Consider the following 9,634-nt stretch of genomic DNA (forward strand, 5'->3'; position numbering starts at 1 on the left):
TGTCCCTCGTCAAATTGTCCTTCATTATAGTATCCACAGTCATCGTTTTCATCATTATATTCTTCATTTTGAGCTAATTCCTCTTCTGTCCTAAATTTATGTCTTTTTAGCTCTTCAATCTCAGCTTTTAACCGAGCAATCTCCTATTTTGCAGTCATTGTTTTATGTTTTTTTCCAAAAATTTTGGAAACGGTTGCAGTGAACCTACAAAATAATCAATAAAGTTCATCAATCAACCAATCTAAATAATTCTTAAAAGAAAACAACTATTATAAAGTATCATACCCGCCAGCTCGAACACGACCTGGGTGTTCTGGTGTCCCTAATGCTTGAGTCAAGATGTCATCTCGACCCTGAGCTGTAATTTCGCCACGACTCAATTTTTCTTTGATGTCCTTCTACTCAAGATATTGTTTGGTTGAATTAGTTTATATAAATAAAAACAATATATTGATTATAAAACCTTAGAAAACTTACTATCTTTTTGGCAATCTGTTGGTCCAGCTCTGTCACGAGAACTTTATTCTTCTCACGCGATCTAAGCCAAACTTGATACCTCTCTGGATTTTGAATATTTCGTTCTTTTTTCTGCAATGTACAAGATAATTATAGTTATATGTTGCGATAATATCAACCATTATTTAAACTTTAATATCAATTATACTTACCAAATCCTCTCTTATATTAGCCATTCCTCTACGAGAGGTTTGATGCCTTGACTTCATTAGTAATGCACGTGCTTTTTGTTCTTGATGCACTTTTTTGTCTGGACTTAGACGACCAGATACAAATTTTAACCATTCCCTCTCATCAATTATATCACTATACTTCTTCAGGGGAAATTTGAGTTCTTCCATCATACCCATTTCAGCCAAGGGGTTGATGTACTCGGTAGTGAGTTCACTTTTAAAATCTCTCATTATTTGACCAACTTTTTTCAAAATCTCACGTTTGAAGGTTTGAGGAATGTTGTGACCACGCTGAGAATATAATTAAGAAAAGTAATTATTAAATTTGGATATCACACAGAAATAAATAAATATCATAATGATAATTTCTTACAATGATATCCTCCCATAGACCGTCTTTCAAATCTTGTGGGACCTTCCTCCAATCACCTAAGTTGATAGAAATCGTGGCTCGTACTCTAGATCCAAGATATGATATCATGTTTGTATACGCATCTCCTATTGGTTGTCTCAAATCGTTCCATTCAAGATTTTTCTTGATTTCTTTGGCTTTTTGTTGGGTCATGTAACTCATTCTTGTTTTACCACGAACCTGATGTTTCTCTTCCTCATCTCTTTTATCCGCCATCTGCAACACACAAATTAATAATCACAAGTGTTAATGCATTATACAAATAAATAATCACAATCGACCCATATTCCTTCTTCGATGTCGTTTCTAACATAATCACGATCATCGGTATCGCTATCATTATCATTATCCTGAATATTCTCAACTTGTTCATGTATCGGTTGTCCAACAATGAAATAGTCATGATATAAATCATAATTTTCATCGTAATCTTCTTTTTCTAAGAACTTCCACTCGAGAACGGATAAAAAGATGGACCATTTATCATTAACTGGATCAAGTATATAAAACACTTGTTTTGCTTGGGCAGCCATGATAAAAGGATCGTTCTTGCTTCCCTTCTTACTTCAATCAACAAGAGTGAATCCAAGTTCGTCAGTTTTAACGCCAGTATTGTTGTCTACCCAAGAACATTTAAGAAGAGGAATACGAAATAATGAATAATCTAGCTCCCATATTTCTTAAAAAATTCTGTAGTATGTCATTGTGCCTGAAATTGGGTTATTATCTTTTGCACTGGCAAAATGTATAGCTTCTGCAACTACACTTACTCCACTATTTTGAACCAGTCAAGCATCATCTCTTGACATAGTATGAAATCGTTTCCCTTAGACAATGTAAGCTTGATGCTTTATTACATCAATGCTTGCTCCAAGAGATATGCGCTTCAACTCTGTCGACAGCCCATGATTTTTTTCTCCCAACTTCGTCAAAATTGTATTCTTCAGCCACTGGCAAAAAGTTTTATTATGCTCATCTATAACCCATTTTTGTTTATTTTTAACCTTGTTTGGAATCATCGACTGTAATAACTTTATGTGATCACTGAAGCATAAAAGAAATAACAAAAAGTTTAAACAACAAAAAGAAAATCACTACTCTAATATATATGATTGAAATATATTATCTACTTACATTATATATGATTGAATCTCAGCATTATTTTGCAACATAACTAATTGAGCTTGATCTAATTCTGCCCTAGACACGATGATCACTGTTCCATTCCCTCGTAGTCCTTTATCAACTCCATCTGAGTTATTTCGTGGTTTGCTGATTCCGATTGCCTCAACCCCACTCATGTATTCTGAGCAAAATTCTACTGCCTCTTCTGATATATAACATTCAACCATACTAGTTTCAGGACGATAATGATTACGAACATAACTTTTCAACACCTTCATACTTCTTTCAAATGGATACATCTATCTCGCCCAAACTGGTCCACACAACTTGGCTTCCCTTACTAGATGAACCATTAAATGTATCATAATGTCAAAGAAGGATGGCGGAAAAAACATTTCAAGGTTGGATAGAGTTTCCACTATCTTACAATGCAATGCATCCAATTTTTTCATTTCTAATTCTTTTCCACATAAATGATTGAAGAATATGCAAACATTCGTCAAACAATCTCGAACTTTTTTCGGTAATACTGACCGAATAGCAATTGGAAGTAATTGTTGCATCAACATATGACAGTCATGTGATTTCATACCCATCAGCTTCAAATCTCCCATGGATACCAAGTTTCGAATGTTGGATGAGTAGCCATCAGCCACTTTCATCTCTGCAAATGATTTACATACATCTTTTTTCTCTTCTCTGGACAACGTGAAACAAGCAGGAGGTAAATATGTGTGTTTACCTTTCTGTTCAGGTGCTAAATCAGTTCGTATACCCATTTCAACAAGATCTAAACAACTAGTTAAACCATCCTTAATTTTACCAAGAATATCAAGTAATGTACCTATAATACTTTTGCACACATTTTTTTCTATATGCATGACATCCAAACAATGTCGAACAAGTAAATCTTTCCAGTAAGGGAGACGAAAAAAATTGATTTTCTTTGGAAACATCCATTTACTTTCTTGTTTTTCTGCATTTTTCCATACTTGAAATCAATTTGCTCTACTTATTTAAGAATTTGTTGCCCTGAAAGTGGCAAAGGAGCAACACCTTGTTCTTTATCACCATCAAATGCTTTTTTTTCCATATAATGATGATTTAGGGGCAAATATCGTCTATGACCCATATAATAAATTTTGTGCCCATTCGACAGACGAATAGCCCTTGTGTTAGTGCAACATACTGGACATCCCTAGTAACCTTTTATGCTTAACCCTGATAGATTACCATAAGCTGGGAAATCATTAACAATCCACAACAAAATAGCTTTTAAGTTAAAGACTTCTTTCTTAAAACTGTCATATGCCTCAACACCATTTTCATACAAATCTTTCAAATCATCAATTAATGGTGCCAAATAAACATCTATATCATGTCCCAGTTGTTTTGGGCCCGAAATCATTAACGTGAGCATCAAAAACTTTCTTCTCATCACTAACCACAGAGGAAGATTGTACATAACAAGGAAGACAGGCCACAAACTATGCCTACTACTTAGAGATTTATGTGGATTTACACCATCGGTAGGTAGACCTAGATGAAGATGTCTTGCTTCAGTTTTAAATTCAGGATTTAAGTTATTAACTTTTTTCCAAGCCTATGATTCTGGAGGATGTCAAAGTTTACCATCTTTCACTCGCCTAGTCTCATGCCATATTAAGTTTTCAGAGTGTTCTGCACTTCAATATAATCGCTTAAGCCGCGGAATCAAAGGCAAGTACCACATCACTTTCTGAGGAATAAGTTTCCTAATCTCCTTACTCTTGTTAGGTTTGTAGCGGGGTGAATCACATTCTGGGCAAGTGTCCATGTCTGCATACTCTTTACGATATAACACACAATCGTTCGGACATGCATGGATCTTCTCATACTTCAAGCCTATGCAATTTAAAGTTTTCTTCACTTCATACTTAGACTCAAGGAAGCAATTATCTGACGGCAAATTCTCTTTAAATGCAGCTAAAAATTGACTAAAACATTTATCGCTAACTCCATTTTCTGCTTTTATGTTGTAAAATTTTACCATCGTTGGTAATCTTTGTTTCAGACAACCATTGAATAATGGTTTATCTGCATCTCTAACCAATTTATCGAATTTTGAAGGATCATCAACAAACTCTTCTTGTGCTTCATCGAGCAATTCCAAAGGATGATCGTCAAAATCACTATAACCCAAATCATCAATCCCTCGCCTCCCAAATGGATATGGATTATTATTTTTCAATGATTTCCCATGCCAATACCATGTACGATAACTTGTATCAAATCCTCGACAAAATACATGATTTTTTATCATGGTAATATTTCCTTTTGATCCATTACCACAATCTATACATGGGCAATGAATTCTTTCCGAATCACTACAATTTGTTTGGCAAAATTTTAAAAATTGGTTGAATCCGTCTTGAAATTGTTGTGTTTCTCTATTCTCAAGAATCCATGACTTATCCATAATGATAATATCTACCTAATTCCCAAGTCGATAATGAAAAGAAAATTAATATTGTAATTGAAAAAATTATGTTCAATTAATAAATTATAAAATGAAATGGGTAGAGTTTCATTTATTTCTATAACATATCCAAAATTCATATGTATTTATAATTTCAACGTAAACAAAAACATAATTATTACATATATTAACTTATAAAACATGTTCAATTAATATTATAAAAAAAAATTGGGCAAAGTTTCCTCTGTATTTATAGCATATGCCAAGTTATCTACCTATAAATTCACATCAAACAAAACATATAACAAAAAACATGCATGTTCTCAACCATAAGTCACCGCAGCACACATACAATTCACAGAACCTACTTCACTAAGACACACATGTTATCAACCTTTTGTTATCTCCGCAGCACACAATTTTATCTCAGAATCTACTTCACTACGGATGAATATCTAATATATTCAAACTCCTCTAACAATACTTTGTAAATATAAAAAATAAAAATAAAAAAATTAAGTAGTAATTATTACTCACCTTCAAAATTAATCTTCAACAATTTCAACACACCTCACACTCAAACAAATATTTCCTACAATAAAAATTTAAACATTAGAAAATATATGGTAATTGAATTGATCTTAAGATAATTCAATTAACAAAAATATACTTTAAAAAAACCATTACCTAAATAATATACAAAATTATGTAAGCAATAATATTTTAATATAAAAAATTATGTAAACAACATTATTATAAATAAAATAATACAAAAAATACCCTAAAACCGAAACATACATTAAAAAATCAAGTTTTTGTGATCAAAACATGTTTTAAACAATGAAAATGTCTTCTAATCCTATATAAACTTTCAAAACTGTTATAAAAAACTTTGAAAATAACCATATAAACATACATTGAAACCCCCATTCAACCCACTCAATATTTCTTCATTTTTACACTAACACTTCAAAATAAATCAAGATTAAGTATATTTACATGATTTCAAGCTTTAATATGCAAGAAAATGAAAAAAAAAAGAAAAAAAAAGGACAAAATGGGGCTTACCTGTGGTTGGGGATGGTGGTGGAGCGTCGTGTATATGCCTATGTGAAAATGGAAAATGCAATATGAGAGGGAAGAGGTAGGGTCTCGGGTTGGTGTAGGAAGAGGGAAGGCTTTTCTCCGCGGTTCTATGCTCAAAACCGCAGAGAAAAGTGCACTTTTCTCTGTGGTTTTGGGCATAGTACTGCGGAGAAAAGCTTTGAACTTTTCTCTGCGGTTTTATACCCAAAACTGCAGAGAAAAGTGTCCCACTTCAAACTTCTCACTTTGTTTTTTTTAAAAACCGCAATAACGTAGGGCGCGGACATTAAATATAATTTTTTCGACTCTTTCAAATCTTTTCTCTGCGCTTTTTGTTTATTGTTGAAAAAAAACCACAGAGAAAGCCTATATTTGTAGTAGTGCTATCTCCTGCTAGGTGTGGTCCGCCACAGATGATTAGCAACGTACCTGCCACGGGAGCTGGCTGTAAAGGGGGTGAGCGTTGGCGTACAGGTGCCTTCTTGTTGCCTCCTTGAGCCTCTCGCTGAGAACCTCTAGTGGCTTGTACGTATCTCCTCAGGTATCCTTTTCTGATAAGGAAATCAATTTCATCTTTCAGCTGGTGCACTCATTTGTGCCATGACCATAGTCGTTGTGAAAACGACAGAACTTGGTTGTATCTCTTTTGGAGATATCTTTCCTTATCGAAGCTGGTCACTTGTAAGGGATATTGGTGCTGGTCGCTTGGTACACCTCCACTCTGCTTTCAACTAGGGCCGTGTAATTGGTGAATCTTGGCTCGTATCTGTTACACTTAGGGTGCTTATCCTCAGACGTTGATGGCTCGTTGTTTGCCCTTTTTCCACCTTTTTATCCGTTGTTTTTGCTGTTGTCGTTGGATTTATCTGACCCATTGGCGGCTTTGGCGGGATCTTCCTTTGGTCCCTTGTCTCCTGCAGTCGACTTCCCTTCGTTAGCAATCGCCTCTTCGAGCATGATGTACCGGTCTGCTCGATCCAGGAATTCTTGGGTACTCTTCACCCCATTCTTTCTTAAACTACTCCAGAGGGGTGAGTGGCGCTACACTCTAGCAGTAAGTGCCATCATTTTCCCCTCATCACCAACTGTCGTAGCTCTAGCTGCCGCTCGCATAAAATGCTGGACATATTCCTTTAAGGATTCTCCCTCCTTCTGGCGTATCTCGACCAGTTGGTTGACTTCAGTCGAATGTACTCGACCAGTGTAGAATTGCGCATAGAACTCCTTTACGAACATCTCCCATGACACTATGCTAGCAGGAGGGAATTTGAAGAACCCTTCTTGAGCAGTATCGGATAAGGTGGCCAGAAAGATTCTCCAGCGAGCATCATCTGACACCTTCTGGATGTTCATCTGTATCTCAAACTTATTCACATGAGATATCGGGTTCCCATATCCATCGAAGTTGGGCAATACTGGCATCTTAAATTTACTTGGGGTTTCTGCCATTGTTATTCTTTGTATGAATGGAGTGCCTCTTCTTCGATCATACTTGATGTGGGATGTTCAGCTCCCCACCAGCTGCTGTACGGCCTGATTCAGCGCATCAATCTGGGTCTGTACTATGTCTTGTATAGCTGAGGCTACCGGTGCTGGAGGAGCATACTCATCATGCCTTTACCGGTGCTGGAGGAGCATACTCATTGTTTAGCACATCCCTCAAGTCGTCATCTCTACGCCTTTGCTCGCTAGCGCCCAACCGATTAAAGACGTTAGGTTGCCTAGGCTGCCCCCCAGCGTTCTGGCTCGCAGGCCTATTTTCTCTTGGTGGGGGATTCCGTTCTCCACCCCTCTCTCCTTTTCTTCGACCAGCATTTCCTCTACCGGAATCAAACTCATTGTAGTCGTGTCCATCTCTAAAATGCGACCAGTTATGGTGCGACCTGCTGATCGCACTGTCACCTCCTGTTGCTAGCATGTCCCGAGCGTCAGGGGGAGGCCTGCGCTGGTCGGTGGGTCCCCGTGCATTATTATGTCGTGGGGGGCCCTTGACCACAGATCCTAACTCGACTTGTCTTCTACTAGTAGAAGGACGCTGTCCCCTATTTGGTGGGTTCGGTTCCTCAGCAGTTCGACATCTAGGACTTCGGGGAGGCTGCCCGGCCCTATTCTGCCTTTGATGCTGGGGATTATCTCGACCAGGGCTTGTTGCTCAGGAGGTTGTTCTAGCGTCTCAGGGCTTGCCGGCTGAGGTGGAGGACTTGGGTATGGGACAATTTATGGTGGTGCACTTGGTGGCTGATCCGGTTGAGAAGTTGGCGCAAATTGTCCCCGGGCCAACTAAATGGCTGCCTCCAGGGCAGCGGTGGCATCTCTCTGCCGGTGGTCCATGTCGGCCTAGCGCTCATTGAACTCTTGATGCTGACGATCAATTTCTCTCTATTGCAACGCCATTGTCTCAGCCACATTCTCTTGAATAGCCCTCAGATTGGCTAACTCCTCTTACACACTCAGGATTGACCTCTAGTTCTCATAATCCATCTCCTCCTCTTCGAAATCAAACTGTGGTTCATCTTCAACCACATTTGGTGGAGGAGGCTTGGTGGATGCAGCACCAAAGGTTTGTCCCGTCTTTCTGGATGTTTTCGCCATTTGATTTTTCTGGAAGTCTTAAGTTGAACTCTCTATGAAAGCACAAAAATGTTGTCCCTCGAATTGGCCAATGACACGGAGTCAGATAAACGATATAAAGTAATATGAAAATGAGAAGAACTCCAGAAAAAAAGATAAATGACACAAACGATTTATAGTGGTTCAGCCCCAATAGAATGGTAACAACCTACGTCCAATTAGTGTTCTTATTGATATAGTATTCCAAGAACAGTGACCAATGAACTAGGGTGTAACGCCTTACTTCCTTAGAGTCGTTACTAAGTGAGTTTAAAATGTGCATTTAACTCGCTAATCGAGGTTTAGGACAAATGTGTAATTAAACCATAAACAAAGTCATAAACCTTAAAAATAATTCCATTTACTGAAAATCATAAAGCGTTTAACATTTGGGATCCCAAAATACTGTTTAGAAATATTTACAACTCAAAAGAATAACTAAAGTCGACTAAACGACAAAATCTGGGTTTTATACAACCATCTCCCAAAATACCCCTGGCCGTGGCAGCCAGGCAGGCCAAACAAGTACACACCGCTTCACGCTCTCCGTACTCATGGTTGGTCGACTTTTCCCTTGCCCTTACCTGCACCACAGAGCATCCGTGAGCCGAAGCCCAGCAAGAAAAACCTCACAAGCAGATAACATATGCATATCAAACACTTAGCATATAAACATGCCATCAATAGGCTATAACACATACGGCCATGCTGTCCCAGGCGATTTACCAGGCCCTGGGTTCGCGGTCCACACCATAAGGATATCCCAGGTATCCTTTAGGGTCTCGCCCTAGCAACTCGCACTCCGCGTGCTAAACGCTGCTCCTAGCCCCTTGCCGCACTCAGCCTCGCAATCCACGTGCTTAACGCCGTTCTCGGCCCCTTGCCGTTCCCGGCCTTGCCGACCTCAGCCTACGTCATTCCCGGCCCTTGCCGAACATCAACACATATGCATTCATAACATAATAAAGCAAATACCAAGCATGAATAAACTCAATCAAAGGGCTATGCCCTGAAACACAATCATATAGGGCCCTGCCTTGCATACCAACTCTACGAAAATAGTAGTTTTCTTACCTGTGTCTCGAGCTTCTTGAGCACCGAAATCCCGAGCATGGTCCTCTAACCCGAGCCTCGCTGGAAATCAAGTCATAACACATACACAACACTCTCATTACTAAACAATTTATAACCATCTCCCGGAACCAATCACGTGCTCTTAGGACCTCCCGTTTCCCCGCACAAGGTAGGAGAAGT

This window comes from Humulus lupulus, chromosome 7, assembly GCF_963169125.1.
Source record: "Humulus lupulus chromosome 7, drHumLupu1.1, whole genome shotgun sequence".
Taxonomy (NCBI): Eukaryota; Viridiplantae; Streptophyta; class Magnoliopsida; order Rosales; family Cannabaceae; genus Humulus; species Humulus lupulus.